We start from the raw sequence: 18474 nt of genomic DNA, 5'->3' as shown, positions 1-18474 counted from the left end.
GGACGTGTGGGGAGAGGAGAGGTAGAGGAGGAGGTCATCCGCGAACGCAGAATAGAGATGCACTTCCCCCCCCCCCTAGGGTAAATCCCCTGATGTCGGGATCTTGTCGGACCGCTAGTAAAATATGCTCCATACAAAGCACGTAGAGGAGGGGGGAAAGCGGGCATACCTGTCTCGTGCCGGTGCGGATGGGGATCAGGGAAGAGAGAGAGCCATTGACTTTCACCCGGGCTTGAAGGTCTCTGTATAGTGCCGCCACCCTACTCATCATGGTAGGGCCCAAGCCTATCTGTGCCAACGAAGCCTCCATGAAACCCCAGTCCACCCGATCAAACGCCTTCTCGGTATGATGCACTTTTTTGTTTACTGTTAATAAAATGGTTAATGAGGGATTGTGGGAGTGTTTTTTGGTGTTTATTTTATTTTATTTACTTTACAGGCTTAGTAGTGGAAGCTGTCTTATAGATGGAGTCCATTACTAAGTCAGGGCTTAGCGTTAGCCCCAATTAAAGCTGGGGAGGGCCAGTAACAATGGTCCTCGTCCACCCTAGAAACGTCAGGCTGTTGCTGCTTGGTTGGTATCTGGCTGTGAATGAAAATACGGGGAACCCTATGTGTTTTTTTCATAAATAATTACATAATATGAAAAAACCTGTGTGGTTCCCCCTATTTTTAGTCTCCGCCAAATACCAACCAAACAGCACCAGCCTGACGTTACCAGGGTGGGCGAGGACCATTGTTACTGACCCTTCCCAGCCTACATAATGCCGGCCTGTTACCACCTAGGCCCAGAAGCACCATTTTTGACACTCCGGGCCTGTTGGTACAGGCTCTTCCTAGCACCACTGTGGTGGTGGGTACTGGGGTAATAATTGAGGGTTATCGCTAGTTGTTTTTCGGGCTAACGTTAAACCGCGGCTTAGTAATGGATTCCGTCTATAAGACAGCTTCCACTACTAAGCCTGTAAATAAACCCCGTGATAATATGATAAACATGTCCCACAAAGCAACAATGATAAATGTCCCTCATAGTGCCTACATATTTTGCAGTGCTATAAAGAGCTTTTTTCATTTCGTTGTTGCAGTTTTTTTTTTATATTAGAAGGTTTTTATTTTTTATAAAATAGAAACAAACAAAGGAAACATAACATAAACATAGCAAGGACAGGTAGATAAATGTCAAATCACACCGTACAGGTACAATATAAGATTCATAAGGCAACAAACAGTAATATCAAGGCATCAAAAGCGTGGTAAGGGCATGTGGATAAATGCCAAATAATGCTACATCAGCTGAGAACAAATAATTAAACAGTATCAGCAGGACGTCCTAGCAGAACAGTCCAAGTGCAATTAATCAAGAAAAAAATTTAGGGAAGAAATAAGGCAGAAAAAGGCTAGCGGAGGGAGACCAAAGGAAAATAATAGGAGCAGAGCAGAATGACCAAAAAAAGAAAAGGGAAGGGCCAAAAGACAAACACAAGGAAGGATGACAAAGACATAAGAGGGGGCACAGGGGATAAAAACAACAAAGAGGGACCAGGGAAGGAAGGAGAGACAGTCCTGGGGATTAATAGAAGTAGTGGGAGTAAGCAGAGCCCGGTAACGAGGAGAAGACTGGAATGTCCACCAGTCAAACTAACTGGTGTGGCCCTGAGGAAGTCACCAAGAGTGACGGAACGCGTGGGGAGTTAGGGACTTCGTGATGACACCTGTTCTCTACATGATAGTGTGATGTATATGTATTTGTTCCCTTGATTGTATCATGTGACTTGGTTATTTGAATTACTTATTATTGCAGCAGCAGTGCATGGATTGTTAAACTTGGTTGACTTAGAAACTGCACTTTTTGCAGCTAGACTGTATATATTGTTTACCCATAAGAGCTGCTATGTGTGCACCTTAGAATATACTGTGTTGGGGCCAGAAGTCACAGGGGGATTATTGCATCTCATTTTTTTAGACATATAGATATTAGACGGGTGTCTTTGTTTGTGGGGGGAGTACCAGAGTAAGTCTGGGATCCCTCCCTATGGCTTTAGGTCGGTCCGAAATGTTTTGTGGACCTCCTTTTTATAATGGCTATTTTTTGCATAATAAAGATATACTTTGATATATATTTTTTTGGTGTGCTATCACTTTCTGCTTTTTCTTTTCTAATCTCTGATTAACCAGTCAAACCAAGTCTTGATGTAACATTCATTTTCCGCAGGGATTAGAGCAAGCAAAGTGCAATTTCCACCAACCACTCACCAATATTAGGGGGGGGTTCCAAGGAACGCCACCTGCGGGGAATGACCATCTGAGCCACTTGTAGAATGTGACTAAGGAGGGACATTTGGAAAGACGTAGAGGATAAAGGAAACTGAAATAGTAAGACAGCCTCCAGAGAGCTGGGTACAGAAATCCTTGTGACTTCACGGGCCACACAGAGTACCGTGGACCGGAAGGGAGCTAATATAGAGCAACCCCACCATATGTAATAGTGCCTACGGAGACCCCACATCGCCAACACACATCCGGAACCAATGGGTACCAGTGATGAAGTTGAGCCGGGGTACAATACCAGCGGGACATAACCTTATAATTAGTCTTCTGTGCTTTATTGGCAATGACAGACTTGTGGGAAAGACGGAAACATTTCGACCACTGAGTAGGGGTAAACGTTTTTCCCAGTTCAATTTCCCAAGCTGCGCAAAAAGGGGGCAGGGAGGAAGTGTGGCGAGATAGCAACAAGCAGTAGAAGAGACGTATAGTATGAGGGGGTACAGGGGGCATAAGACACAGCTACTCGAAGGTGGTCAGCTCCCTATGCAATTTCAAGTTGCCCTTAACAGAAGCATAATAATGCTAGAGCTGTGAAAGGAACCACAGTCCCAAGGAGTCGCATCCTGACAGAAAGTGGCAAGGGGCAACAGGTCAATGGAAGAAAGAACATGGGTAAACCGTAAAGGAGAATGCCCAAGTCAACCTAAAAAATTCCCAGGGGACAACCCAGGAGGGAAGGCAGGAATAGGGAGCATGAGACCGCCAGGATCCACTAAGGAGTCCCGTGACCCATGTCTACACAAGGCCGAAAACATCCGCAGGGATGTAAATGACAATAAGGATGAGGAGGATGGAGGCCAGGTCCAGGGGAGCCCAGCCAGTACAATAGGGGAGATTGCGTGTGCAATTTGCACCCAGAGTTTAGAAGCAGAATTATGCAACAGGTCCAATAATCTGGCATGCATAGCAGCCAAATAATACAGACGGCAATCCGGAAAGCCCACACTAACACCCCCCCCCCCCCCCCCCCGCCTCCTTCTGGCAAAACAACACACCACGACTGAGGCGCAGATGCCCTGCAGTCCACACGACAGACCCAAACCGGCTGTGCAGAGTATGCCAATAGGTAGCAGGGAGAGCAATCGGTATGGTCTGTAGGAGATATAACAATTTGAGTAGGAGGGACATCTTAAGGGCATTTACTCTACCAAACTACGAGAAACGCTTGCCATGCCATCGGTCTAGGTGGGAGGAGAATTAGGAGAGGAGAGGGGGAAAATTATGCTGATAAAGGAGGGATAAGTCTGAAGGGACCACAATCCCCAGGTATGTGATCCCCAGGGCTGTCCAAGCAAAGGGGAAATTAGCCTTAAGCAAATCGCCAACTGATGAAGGGAGGGAAAAATTTAGCGCCTCAGATGTGGACATATTAATCTTAAAGTTGGACCAGTCCCCAAATCCAGACCGCACATACATCAAGGAAGGGAGGGATATGTGAGGATTAGTAACATAGACCAAGTGGTTATCATCAAGGGCCGAACACATACTCAGTATCTCCAATCCTAATCCCTAAAATGTCTAGATTACGGTGAATGGAAGTCAGGAGGTGTTCCATTAAAATGACATACAATAAAGGGGATAAAGGGCACCCCTGGCGGGTGCCATTATGGATGGGGAAGGGATGAGACGGAGAACCATTCATCCTCAGTAGGAAGCTGATAAAGGGACATCATTTTCGCAGTAAGGACAGGATCTAGACCAATGGCATGCAACATGTCCCGGAGGGACGACCATGAAAGGCAGTCAAACGCTTTTTCAGTGTTGAGAGATAAAATGCATAATGCATAATATCCAGTTTGGGCATAATGCATAATATCCAGGGTCTTAAGGGTATTGTCGCAGGCCTCCCTCCCCGGCACAAAGTCCACCTGGTCCGGGTGAATTAGCTGGGGCAAATGAGCGCCAAGCCTGTTTGCAATGAGTTTAGAAAATATCTTCAGGTCCACATTTAGTAAAGAGATGGACCTGTAACTGGAGCAGATCTGTGGGTCTTTACCTGGTTTAGGGAGGACCACGACATAAGCTATAGTAGATTGAGGTGGAAAAGGTCTCTCCGGGCCAACAGCATTAAAGGAGACTACCATCAGGGGGCGAGCCATTCTGGACCCAGACTCTTGCCCCTAGGCAAAGAGGAGATAACTTCAAGGAGCTGCTCCATAGAAAACTGGGCATCCAGCTTTTCTGATGAATCGGTTGAGAGTCTGGGAAGATCAGGTAGGGGGAAAGAGTCAGTTCCAGGGCAGGCGGGAGTGGGGAGGTTATACATATCCGTGTAATATGGGCAAAACTCAACAGCTGTCTCCGGGGTAGTGTGAACCCATGTGCCAGTACGCTGCTTAAGGCAAGGGATATGAGATTTAGCCATCCGTTCCCGGAGAGCTCTGGCCAACATGCGCCTGCTCTTATTGCCAAACTTGTAAAACCTACTCCGGCACAAGTGCAGAGCATGCTTGGAAGAGGCATCAAGTAAGTGCCTAGTTCTTGGCGTGCCAGCAAAAGGTCCCCTAAAACAGGGGCAGAGAGTGCATGCTTGTGGGCCAGTTCCAGGTCTGCCACATATTTAAGGGCGCATTTCAAAGCATGGGCCTTCTCTCTCTTAGGCCGGGTACCATGTTTAATGAAAACCCGGCGGACCACACATTTAAAAGCTTCCCATTTCATCAAGGGGGGAAGTGGAATTCTCTGCATGATCCAAGAGAAAATTCGCAACAGTCTACATCAGTAGCGCAGACAGGATCTAGCAAAAGGGATTAATTCAAGCGCCAAGTCCACTTCCCCCTAACGAGAGATGGCAAACTCAACATACACACCACAGGGGCATGGTCCGACCAGAGTATGTTACCAATAGTGGACGATATCAACCAGGGAAGGGCCCTATGCTACAGCAAGATATAATCTGTAAGAGTTGTGTGAGGGCGATTAAAAGCTATAATCTCTGTCCGAGGGATGAAGCAAGCTCCATGTATCGCAGAGCTGCAACAGGGCAAAAGCGCACTTAAGGTGTTTAATGGATGCATAGGAAATGGATGAACGACCAGAGGAGTTGTCCAGAGTGGGGTCCAGGGTAAGTCCCCTCAAAAAATCACAGTGCCCCGAAGTAGGGGAAGGACCACATCCACCAGATGTAGGAGGAACGAGATTTGATTAACATTAGGGGTGTAGAAATTCATGACCACTAGTGATGAGCGGCAGGGGCCATATTCAAATTTGCGATATTTCGCGAATATATGGATGAATATTCGTCCTATGTTCATGACATTAGCATATTCGCTATGTTCGTTCTCTTAATTTTTTTCCATGAGAAAATTCGTAATGAAATTCACATAGTGTGCATGCGCAATTATATCTTTCACCTAAAAGAAGGGAAGGATCAGTGTCCTCTGACTGGAAGTGCAGATAGATATATGTGAATATTTGCATATTCGCATATATTTGCATATTTTTGAAAAAAAATTATGAATATTCGTCATTACGAATATATATAACTATATTCTAAATATTCGCTAAATCACAAAGTGCCGATAAAGTCTGGTCCCTACTAGTCTTTTAGAGATGCTTCCTGTAGCTTTGCTAATTTTCTTTAGAAAATGTAGCATTAGGCCAAGTTTGCATGACAGAATTTCCAAGCGGAATTCTGAGGAAATATTCCGCTCTGAAATTCCGCTGCAGTAGGGATTCTTCTGCATCGTGCACAATGAGGAATCTTTCACGGCAGATGTTTCTGCCTCGTAAATCCCAATTTCAGCATCCACAGAAACAAAGAACCTGTTTATTGTTTCGTCGAATTCCGCTCGGAAATATGTTGCAGTCTACGGAGGCGGTGGTCCTAGTGCCAGCAGCACAAGTGGTTCTCCCCTGTAAAGCCGGCAGGACAAGCAAATTTTTTCTTAATTTTGCCCAAGTATAAATTGATTAAACAATTAAGGAAAGGAGCTCCCGCCCCTAGCCTGGTGCTTTTTTTGAAGACAGCAGGATAGGCGCAGGCCCCTATGTTTTTTTGGGAGCCTGCAAATTTTTTATATACATGTTGTACCTTTTTTCATGCTGAGTTTTGCCTTTAGCGCTTCTGCTGGCTCTCTCTCTCTCCAACGGCATTCCCCGCTGCCGCTGGCAGCCACAGACCGTGAGTACATCATCTGGAAAAAAAACGGTCTGGATGTTTTAAGAGAATTCCTTTTCCCTTATTAATAAAAGTTTCAAAATCCCAATATACATCTCCCTCCATATGAGAATGATTCCTGTACAACCACAAAATAAATTTGGTTGGCTGTTTTTAGAGTTCCAGGTGGCTGATGTCACTTCCAGGGACAGGGCCTATTGGAATTTTGGTTCCCTTCTGGTTATTCAAACAAGGCCTGACCCTTTAGCTGCCTCTTGCTGCTATATATTGGCTCTTGAGTGCTGTTCCCAGAATACTAGTCTTTGACCGTTTCTTGTTTTTGCTACCTCCTAGCGCTTTTGCTAAGTATTACTTCTTTGCCACCTGGAATTTCGGTGCTCTAAGAGCATTTTTTATTATCTCTAATTTCTTCTTTTCTTAGATGGCGTCTCCTGGATCTGGGGACCAGCATCCTGATCATAAGACAACATCCAAGAGGAGACACCTTACATATGCAGCTTGTGATACATCGCTGCCAGACACCTTCAAAAACAATAGATGTTCCCCCCCCTCCTAATCCTGAACCTATGGTCCTGGATATGTTTATTTGAATGAAGGAGTTCATAGTGAACTCCATTGAGGAAATAAAATATTCCCTTTTCTTTAAGATGTCCAACCAGACATCGCAGAGGCCTGTCCCTATGTCAGAAGATGTCGTTTCTGTGAAGGATCAGTTTGCCAGTTCCAAGTAGGAGGATGTTACATTCCTTTTTCTGGCTGATAAAACCATGTAATCCATCCGGTCAAGCGACCAGGATGTTGAGCTGGGGGAAGCTCAAGAATCCACCTCTTTGGGGCCCAGGGCATTCAAAGTGCATGAGTCTCTAAAGAAATGAATGCAGACCAAGTGGAAGCTGAAGGCTCCAATGCTCACTAAGAGGTTCAAGATAATTTTTCCCTTACAGGACAAAGATTCAGAGCTTAGGGTACCGCCACCCTGGGTTGCAGACAAAACATCTAAATCTTTGTGTATTGCCATATGACCCAGGGAGACTTTTCGGTGCTGAGCTGGACCCTATGTGGTATCGCCAGCAAGGTGGTGCATTGGTTGGCAGTCAGCATGGTGGCAGAAGTCTAGAGCCAAACATGCCCGGGGTAGACCAAGTGCTTTGCGGCAGCTTACCTTCCCGGGAGGTAATGGAACTGGTTCCTGGAGTCGGCAGCAGTAGCAGTCAGTGCAGACTGTTGGTGGGAAAATCAGCTACTCGGCGGTGTACGCCACTCCCTGTTTCAGCCAGCCAAAGCTCCACCACATCAGCCGAAGGGAGCTGTGTGTCATACCCATCTTCTGTCTCTCCAGATGCTCCTGCTCCTCCTACTCCGAGTTAGTCATTCCGCCAGCAATCCATGGGCGAAGCCATGTCCAAGAGACAACAGTGTGCACTCACTCATCCAATGGGGCAGAAGCTGAATGTGCTCCTGTCCAAGTTGCTGGTGCTGCAGTCCCTCCCTTTTCAAGTGGTGGACTCTGCACCTTTCAGAGAACTGATGGCTTGTGCCGAGCTGAGGTGGAGAGTTCCAAGCCGTCATTTCTTTGTGAAGAAGGCAGTGCCAGCCCTGCACAATTTTGTGGAACAGAAGGTGGGTCAGTCCTTGAGCCTTTCATTGTGTACCAAAGTGCACATCAGCGCCAACGTGTGGAGCTGCAACTATGGTCATGGATAATACATGTCCTTTACGGCCCACTGGGTGAATGTGGCTCCTGCACATCCAAAACAGCAACTTGGACAGGTCATGCCGCTTCCGCCTCCATGCTCTCAGGCCGTTGGTCCTGTGACAGTGTGCGACTCCGCCTCCTCATCCTCCACTGTACGGACAAGTCTCAGTGCCCCTCCAGCATACCATGTGGGCAGGGCACGGCGGTGTCACGCTGTTCTTCACATGGTTTGCCTTGGCGAACAGAGTCACACAGGGGAGGAACTGCTAAAAGTCAATCATTAAGAAATCGAATCATGGCTTACTCCATGAAAACAGGAAATGGGAACTATGGTCTGCGCTGTGACAAGGAAGCCTGAGACATACGCCTTGCATGACACACATGTTCAATCTGGTTGTCAAGCGGTTCCTGAAGTGTTCCCCCCATCTGCATGACATACTGACAATGGGAAGGAAACTTTGAATTCAGTTCAGCCACTCATACACCGCAAAGCACACCCTCCTTGAGCTGCAGCGTCAGAACAGTATCCCACAACAGAGACTAATTTGTGATGTTTCCACATGTTGGAATTCCACCCTCCATATGTTGAGCCGACTATACGAACAGAGAAATTTTGCTGCGCATACGCCATTGACCGTGCGGTTTAATTAACGATATATTTTTATAATTTGGACATTTCCGCACGTGGCAATACCACATATGCTTATTTTTATTTCCAGTTTTTTTTTAATGGGAAAAGGGGGGTGATTCAAACTTTTATTAGGGAACTTTTTTTCCCACTTTTTGCAATGTTATAGCTCCCATAGAGGGCTATAACACTGCACACACTGATCTTTTACATTGATCGTTGTTATCCCATAGGATAACATTGATCAATGATTCTGCTGCTTGACTGCTCATGCCTGGATCTCAGGCACTGAGCAGTCATTCGGACACACAGGAGGAAGTTAGGGGCCCTCCTTGTGCGTTCCAGCTGTTTGGGATGCCGCGATTTTGCCGCGGTGGTCCCGAACAGCCGACTGAGCTAGCCGGGAGTAGGTTACATTCACTTTAGACGCAGCGATCAACTTTAAATGCCGTCTCTAAAGGATTAATAGTGAGCGGCACCGCGATCAGTGCTGCGCACTATTAGCCATGGGTCCCGGTTGTTAGAAGCAGGGCCCGACCCGCTATTATGCAGGGCCATGCCATGGCCCCACTTTATGGCAAGGGAGCGGACCCCTGGCGTACAGGTATGCCCTGAGTCCTTAAACGGTTAATAGGGCGAGAGTAGGGCCTTACAGGGGACGTTTTTACCCCCACCTGCTACAATGGACAATAAGTTGTTCCCTTCCACCTTTTTGAGGAAATTGTTACTCGTCTTAAAAAGGGCAAACCCACACAGGAATCAGTCCCTATTTCCACCTGAAAACCCTGGGAAATGGCAATGTTTGTACGTGGAAATAGGGAGAGGTTCCTGTGTGGGGCCACCCTTTTTTAGGTAACACTTGCCAAGAAGGGAATTAATAATGCGAGAGTAGGGCCTTACAGGGGAAATTTTTACCCCCACGGGTTACAATGGACCATACGTTGTTCCCTTCCACCTTTTAGAGGTCTTTGCATCACATCAATACTTGGTGGTGTAGGTGGCACATGGTGTTTTTTGCACACCTTTCCTTTTGTTTGATTTCAAAAAATGTTTGGGTCCATAGATTTTATTCTATGCATATTATTAAAAGTTACGTTTTACATAATGCATATCCTCAACACTTACTTGTGCACACCAACACTTTTAAAGAGAGACCGTTTTCTTCTGCCTACCTGCCTCAGCTACTATTCTGATCCTGCCACCCACCTGATGCCACACATCTGATGCCAAGTTCTCCTTTTTTCACCCACCTTTGTCACCGGGTACCGGTATTGCCACCAACTGCACCACTCTGTCACCAGGTCACTTTCAGGACTCCTGATGCTGCTGCTACCACCTCCAGGCTGTCTCATTCTGCCACCATATGTTCTCATGCTGATGCCACCTCCACGCTGTCTCATTCTGCCACCATATGTTCTCCTCATGCTGATGCCAGCTTCAAGCTGTCTCATACTGCCACCATATTTTCTTCTCATGTTGCTGCCACCTCCAGCCTGTGTAATTCAGCCACTATATGTTCTCCTCATGCTGCCGCAAACTCCATGCTGTGTCATTCAGCCACTATATGTCTCCTCATGCTGCCACCACCTCTAGCCTGTGTCATTCAGGCACTATATGTTCTCCTCATGCTGCCGCAAACTGCAGGTCCCCGGTTATTAGTGGTGTACCCCAAGGTTCTGTACTGGGCCAGCTGTTGTTTAATTTATTAATCAATGATATAGAGGATGGTATTAACAGCTCTGTTTCTATCTTTGCAGATGACACCAAGCTTTGTAGCACAGTACAGTCTATAGAGGATGTGTATAGGTTACAAGATGACTTGGATAGACTAAGTGTCTGGGCATCCACTTGGCAAATGAGGTTTAATGTGGATAAATGTAAAGTTATGCATCTGGGTACAAATAACATGCATGCGTCATATGTCTTAGGGGGGGATAAAACTGTCACTGGTCACTGGTAGTGAAGGATCTGGTAGTGAAGGATCTGGGTGTACTTGTAGATCACAGACTACAGAATAGCATGCAATGTCAGGCTGCTGCTTCCAAAGCCAGCAGGATATTGTCATGTATCAAAAGAGGCATGGACTCAAGGGACAGGGACATAATACTCCCCCTTTATAAAGCATTGGTACGACCTCACCTGGAATATGCTGTTTAGTTTTGGTCGCCTGTCCATAAAAGGGACACTGCGGAGCTGGAAAGGGTGCAGAGACGCGCGACTAAACTAATATGGGGCATGGAACATTTTAGCTACGAGGAACGATTAAAGGAGCTACAATTGTTTAGACTTGAGAAGAGACGTTTAAGGGGGGATATGATAAACGTATACAAGTATTTAAATGGCCCATACAAAAAATATGGAGAAAAACTGTTCCAGGTTAAACCCCCCCCAAAGGACGAGGGGGCACTCCCTCCGTCTGGAGAAGAAAAGGTTTAGTCTCAAGGGGCGACACGCCTTCTTTACCATAAGAACTGTGAATTTATGGAACAGTCTACCTCAGGAACTGGTCACAGCAGGAACAATTAATAGCTTTAAAACAGGGTTAGACACATTCCTGGAACAATAGAACATTAATGCTTATGCAGAATTATAAAACAACACCCCTTCCCCTTATTCCCTTACACCCTTCCCTTCAATCCCCTGGTTGAACTTGATGGACGTATGTCTTTTTTCAACCATACTATGTAACTATATTCTGCTGCCAACTCCAGGCTGTGTCATTCAGCCACCATTTGGTCTCCTTATGTTGCTGCCAACTCCAGGACGTGTCATTCAGCCACTATATATGTTCTCCTCATGCTGCCGCCACCTCCATGGTGTGTCATTCAGGTACTATATGGTCTCCTCATGCTTCTGCCACCTCCAGGCTATGTTATTCAGCCACTATATGCTGCTGCCACCTCCACGCTGTGTCATTCAGCCACTATATGGTCTCCTCATGCTGCCGCCACCTCCAAGCTGTGTCATTCAGCCACTATATGGTCACCTCATGCGGTTGCCACCTCCATGCTGTGTCATTCAGGTACTATATGGTCTCCTCATTCTTCCGCCACCTCCAGGCTATGTCATTCAGCCACTATATGCTGCTGCCACCTCCATGCTGTGTCATTCAGCCACTATATGGTCTCCTCATGCTGCCGCCACCTCCAAGCTGTGTCATTCAGGCACTATATGGTCTCCTCATGCTGTTGCCACCTCCACACTGGGTCATTCAGCCACTATATGGTCTCCTCATGCTGCCGCCAACTCCAGGCTGAGTCATTCAGCCACTATATGTTCTCCTCATGCTGCTGCCACCTCCATGCTATGTCATTCAGCCACTATATGGTCTCCTCATGCTGCTGCCAACTCCAGGCTGCGTCATTCAGCCACTGTATGGTCTCCTCATGCTTATGCCACCTCCAGGCTGTGTCATTCATCCACTATATGCTGACACTAACTCCAGGCTGTGCTATTCAGCCCCTAGATGGTCTCCTCATGCTGGAGCCAACTCCAGGCTGTGTCATTCAGCCACTATATGTTCTCCTCATGCTGCTACAACTCCATGGTGTCATTCAGCCACTATATGGTCTCCTCATGCTTCCTCCACCTCCAGGCTGTGTCATTCAGCCACGCTATGTTTTCCTCATGCTGCTACAAACTCCAGGCTGGGTCATGTAGATCGTCACTGTGGATCTGAAGGACGCATACCTTCATGTTCTGATCTATCCTGCACACAGAAAGTATCTGAGAGTTGCTGTTTCCATAAAACATATGGTAAGACACCTCCAGTTTGCGTTACTGCCCTTTAGAAAGGTTGTAGCCCTAGTTTTTGCACATCTAGGTACTTTGAACCCTCAGGAGACACTTCTCTCTTCAAACATGAGAGAACTGAGAGCAGTTAGGTTGGTTCTCAGCCACTTTGCTCCTCTTATCCGAGGGAAAGAAGTAAAAGTCAGCTCGAACAACAGTGTCCTACATCAACAGACAGGAAGTACAAAATATCAGCTGCTCCTCAAGGTGGCAGGATTTATTATCTCCTGGGCAGAAAGCAACTTAGCCCACCTATCAGTAGTCCACATAAGAGGGGATCTCAGCATAGTTGCAGATCATTTTAGCCGAGGCCTTCTAGTCCCAGACATGAGGTCACTGAACAGAAACATCTTAACAAATATAACTCAACAGTGAGTTATGTCAGAGATCATCTCATGGCGACTCTGTTAAATACCAAAGTTGACTGATTTTGTGCCCTATACAAGGAAGACAATTCTGTGTTGATAGATGCCCTGTCCATTCTATGGAGGTTCAGCCTGTCTTACAGATTTCCTCCAATTTCTATGATACTAAGGGTATTGATAAAAATCAGACAGACCTCAGTGATCGCCATCATACCATTCTAGCCGAAGACGTTGTGGTTCCCCCTACCTCATGAAGATGAGTTCCCCTAGTGTATCAGGAACTAGGGTTCCTGCCAAGATCGGAAGACACAATCTGCCAGCCTGGAGATTGACAAGTCCCTACTAGACACTCCAACCAACAGGGCTTATTCCAGAATAAACCAAATCTTCCTTCAGTGGTGCACTGGAAAAGAGGTAGTAGCCTCAGATCCTCCTCTTTCAGCAATATTACAGTTTCTTCAGGACAGCCTGGACAAGGATCTAAGCCCATCCACACTGAGAGTTCATACTTCTGCTCTCTCAGCCTGTTTAGGCAGTCCTTTGTCTTAAGACCCCCTAATCAGGAGGTTCCTTAAGAGATCTGAGAGACTTCAACCTAGTATCCTGAGACCGATCCCACAGCATTGTTCTTAAGGGGTTATACTCTCCATCCTTTGTACCTTTGGAACAGGTAGACTTCAAATTGTTGTCTTTGAAGGTCACCCTTTTGCTGGCTATAACATCAGCCAAAAGGATTGGAGAACTTTAGGTCCTATCGGCCTCTGAGCCTTATATACTTTTTCTCCAGGACAGGGTCCTGTTGAGAAACCTGTGAATCTTTGTCCCAAAGGTGCCATCCTTTAGGAATACCAACCAGGTCCTATATTTATCGGTTTTGTGTCAATCACCTTCATTGCCTGAAGAAGAAGCAATGCATTCCTTGGATATCTCCAGAGTTTAATAATAAGAGCCACTATATGGTCCCTTTATAAGGGATCGGTCCTGTCAAACTAACCTGATCAGCTTTTATGAGGTGAGCTCCAGACTGGACCTGGGGGAATCGCTGGATGTCGTATATCTGGATTTTTCCAAAGTATTTGATACGGTTCCACATAAAAGGTTGGTGCATGAAATTAGAAGGATGGGGCTGGGGGAGAATGCATTTAAGTAGGTAAGTAACTGGCTCAGTAATAGGAAACAAATGGTGGTTATTAATGGTACTTATTCTGATTGGATGATTGTTACTAGTGGGGTACGACAGGGGTCCGTCTTGGGTCCTGTTCTATTTAATATATTCATCAATGACCTGGTAGAGGGGTTGAATAGTAAAGTAGCAATATTTGCAGATGATACTAAACTATGTAAAGCAGTAAACATTATAGAGGACAGTGCACTGTTACAAATGGATCTGGATAGGTTGGAGGTTTGGGCTGGGAAGTGGCAGATGAGGTTCAACACTGATAAATGTAAGGTTATGCACATGGGGAAGAAAAATCCGGCCTGGGATTATGTATTAAATTTGAGAACACTTGGGACGACTGACGTGGAAAAGGACTTGGGAGTCTTAACAGTAAATTTAGTTGTAGTGACCAGTGTTGGGCAGCTGCTGCAAAGGCAAATAAAATCATGGGGTGCATCAATAGGGGCATAGATGCCCACGACAAGGAAATAATTCTACCGCTGTACAAATCACTAGTCCGACCACACATAGAATACTGTGTACAGTACTGGGCACCAGTGTATAAGAAAGACATAGTGGAGCTGGAGAGGGTTCAAAGATGGGCAACTAGAGTAATACGGGGAATGGGAGGACTACAGTACCCAGAAAGATTATCAGAATTAGGGTTATTTAGTTTAGAAAAAAGGCTTAGGGGAGACCTATTGTAAGAGCAGTGAAACTGTGGAATTCTCTGCCTGAGTAGATGGTCATGGTGAACTCTGTAAAAGAGTTCATAAAGGGGCTGGATGCATTTTTGGAGAGTAATAACATAGCTGGTTATGGATACTAGATTTATAGGGACAGAACGTTGATCCAGGGATTCATTCTGACTGCCAGATTTGGAGTCAGGAAGGAATTTTTACCTCTAGTATGAGTTTTTTTTTGTCTTCCTCTGGATCAACTCAGTAGGGATTCATTAGGGTTATAGGTTGAAGTTGATGGACTCTGGTCTTTTTTCAACCCTATGAACTAGGTTAGTGACTTCAGAAGATCTAAAAAACCTCAATGTCGCCTTTTTGGGGAAGAACAAAGGTCTTAAAGCTTCTAAGCCCTCTATGAGTAGGTGAATAAAGGAGGCAATCCGTGAAGCTATTTTAGCTCAAAAAGAGATTTGGCTCCTACTTCCTTTGTCATTGCCCATTCCACCAGGGCATTTTCTACCTAATTTGCTGATAAAAGATGAATTCCCTTGGAGCAAATCTGTGCTGCTGCCTTATGAGGTACACAGTTCACTTTTAATAACCCTTACAGTCTTGATGCCATGCAGTCTGAAGAGGTTTCCTTTGGGCATTCCATCTTAAGTGACGCCCTCTCTTAGTACCCTCCCATTTAGTCCCCATTTTTGCTGCTGGTTAGGACAAAAGAGAAGCGTTCATTTTTAACAAATTTATTTTCCCTTAGTCCTTACAGTAGCACACAAACTTCCCACCCTTGCATACTACTTGTTAGAAAGCACCAGGCTACGGGCGGGGGCTCTTTTATAGAGGGGGACCTTAGTTGTTTAATTAATTTCAATAAATTTTTGCCTGTCCTGCCAGCTTCACAGTGGAGAAACACCTCACTTGTGCTGCTGTTTGGACTAAGGGAAAACTTTACGTTATAAATTAACGCTTCTTTTGAATGTCTGTAAAAAACAAACAAAACAAAAAAACTGTTAAAACGCTCACTCCCTCTCTCCCTTACAAATCAACTTATTTATTATGATGGGAAAGAGAACAAGGGATTTCTTTATCAGACTCAGAGGCGTGTGTCATATTGAGGTCTTCCCATGGGTTTTCACATTGTAGGAGCCTATAACTGCTCATGAGGAGGTATAAAACACAAGTGGCTCTTTCGCATACAAACTGTCCACCTCTAACTAATGTTGTCGCTGTAATAGAGGAGTGGGCTCTTTCTGCCATTTTTGTGCCTTGATCACAGAGTTTTGGAAGAAAATACTAGAGGTTTTTAAGTACTGTTAAACTACCATTTTCATTTTAACAGTAAATATGGTCACAATGGGTAGACCTTCAAAGTATTTTCATCCTTCTAATTTTAACCGTTCGGGTGCACCTTCTGTCGTCCGCTAAGATGTGGATCCTCTCAAAATAGAAACTTACAACACCCCTGGATTTCCTTGAATGGATCAACAAAAGAAAACAGACTTGCATATTTGAGAAGTTAGTCAGCTGGGCTGATAGACTGTATAATAAATATTTTCAGGTGTGGTCTCCATGGTGAGCTTTAAAGTACTTTTTCTCATATCAGTCTCATACACTCATTAGGTGTCTTTGATTTCGCAGAAGTCGGAAGGGGACCAAGGTGATGAGTGAGCTGCCTAATTTGGAATTAACCCTCCCAACCCCCCACATAAAATATGTGTTAAGTGTCTGAATGGTAAGAGTCAGCTATTAATTTATTTTTCTTTCAAAAAACAGCACCACACCAGTCCTCAGGTTGTCTGTGGTGTTATTCCTTGGCTCCAATTACTTTATTAGAACTGGGCTACAAACCACACACAACCTGAGGACAGGGGTGTGGTGCTGCTCAGATGCAGCACCACACCCTGTCCTCAGGTTGTTTGTGGTGTGTAGCCCAGTTCTAATAAAGTGATTGGAGCCAAGGAATAACACCACAGACAACCTGAGGACTGATGTGGTGCGGTTTAAAAAAAAAATAAAAAAAAATTAATAGCTGTTTTTCTTTTCCCGGATAACCTTTTTAATGCCATTTTAACGAAACGGTGGTCAAGAATGTACAGTACCAAAACATTTAAATGCTAACACACTGCTGAAGTTAAAGGAGAAATCTGGCTAAAATAAACCTATATCTGATCGCAAAGGGTCCGACCACTGGGACCCAATGCTCACTGAGGAGTGAGTGCTGCAGACGGCAGGCGCTCCATTCATTTCTATGGGAGCTCCAAAAAGACCCAAGTACAGCACTCCGGCATCATCGTGCTCTCTTAGAAAAGAATTGAGGGTGTGCCGTCTACCAGCAGACTACACTCTCTATTCACTGAGATAGCCAGGGTCAAGCCAGCTACTTATGCCCTATTCTAACACCAAAAAGAGAACCATACCACAAATTAAACAGAAAAGTAATAGAATGTACAAAATCAACTTTATTAATACAATTTAGTAATAAAAAATAGATATTAAAATTAAAACAAAAATGGATAGGCACTAGTGGACATACAAAGATATAGGGCAATGGTAGGACCCAAATACATAAAATATACAAGTAAAAGGAGTAAATGCCACAGTGGCTGGTAGGATACAAGAATAATACCTGCCAAAAGTATACAATAAAGGGTGCCAAACCATACCTACACCTGAACCCCAACGATCGTTTCGCTATTATGCCGCTTCTTCAGGGGGCGTGACTAACCTGAGAGAGTCTGTAACCTTTATATCCTGCCCTAACCAATGGGATCCTCAATATTATGATCGGCATCTATATACACCAATTGTAGCATAGCCCATAGTTAACAGACAGGTGCTACCTCTAACCTCACTTCCTATTGTACCTGAGAGCACATACCTCAGTGGCGTGCTCTCCAGCGTGGAACGCAAGGATCCCTGTAGTGCGCAGGCGCAACCGGAAGTCTCTAGTGCGTCCGCGATAGTGACACGTCACATGATCGCAATGTGCGGTCACATGACGTGTCAACACAAGATCGCTGGAGGCACACACCAGGAGCAGGCGCAGCCAGAAATCTCCAGTGAGGCTGCATTGACAACATGTCACGTGACCGCTAAGTGTAGTCACATTGATAGGGTCTCAGCCGAAAAAATAATAATAACTTTATTGATAACAGACAGTAGTCGCAAGCGCAGAAACCTGGCACCAACAATACAGCAAACCACCAGGTGAGTAACCAAACAAACTAGTGAATAAGTGGAGGTGACTAAAAGTGACAAGTGATAGGTGAATAAATAATTACAGCATACATATATAATATATAATGGCCGTCAACCTAAGAAAATTAAACATGGTAAATAGAAGAAAGTGAAATAAAATGAAACAATAAATATTCGAAAACAATAATTAAAATAAAATAATATTAAACATAATCAAATTATTAAAAAATTATAATTAATAATTAATTAATAATAAATAAATTGAAAAAATATATATAAATAAATAGCCGAAAAATATATTATATATATATATATATATATATATATATATATATAAATAATGAAAGGAAACATATGATTAACTCAATAGCAGATAAGGAACCCTATCATATGTGCAAATTGTGTATTATAGTGCATATAAATGTATAAGATAAATACCGTATTTATCGGGGTATACCACGCACCGGCCTATAACACGCACCCTCATTTTACCAAGGATATTTGA

This window comes from Hyla sarda, chromosome 13 (assembly GCF_029499605.1).
Source record: "Hyla sarda isolate aHylSar1 chromosome 13, aHylSar1.hap1, whole genome shotgun sequence".
NCBI lineage: Eukaryota > Metazoa > Chordata > Amphibia > Anura > Hylidae > Hyla > Hyla sarda.
The sequence above is the reverse complement of the archived record's forward strand: the minus strand, read 5'-3'. Positions refer to the sequence as shown.